The sequence below is a fragment of the Hemiscyllium ocellatum genome (genome assembly GCF_020745735.1).
Source record: "Hemiscyllium ocellatum isolate sHemOce1 chromosome 15 unlocalized genomic scaffold, sHemOce1.pat.X.cur. SUPER_15_unloc_13, whole genome shotgun sequence".
NCBI lineage: Eukaryota > Metazoa > Chordata > Chondrichthyes > Orectolobiformes > Hemiscylliidae > Hemiscyllium > Hemiscyllium ocellatum.
The window spans coordinates 87,246-87,500 of record NW_026867449.1 but is presented as its reverse complement, the minus strand read 5'-3'; positions in this window follow the sequence as shown (position 1 = coordinate 87,500).

The following is a 255-nucleotide window of genomic DNA, read 5'->3' as shown; positions in this document are numbered from 1 at the left end:
TCAGTAACCGCTGACACTTAGAATATTTTTGAAGCAGTACAAATCAGTAACCAGCGACACTTAGAATATTTTTGGAGCAGTACAAATCAGTAACCACTGACACTTAGAATATTTTTGAAGCAGTACAAATCAGTAACCGGCGACACTTAGAATATTTTTGAAGCAGTACAAATCAGTAACCACTGACACTTAGAATATTTTTGAAGCAGTACAAATCAGTAACCGGCGACACTTAGAATATTTTTGAAGCAGTAC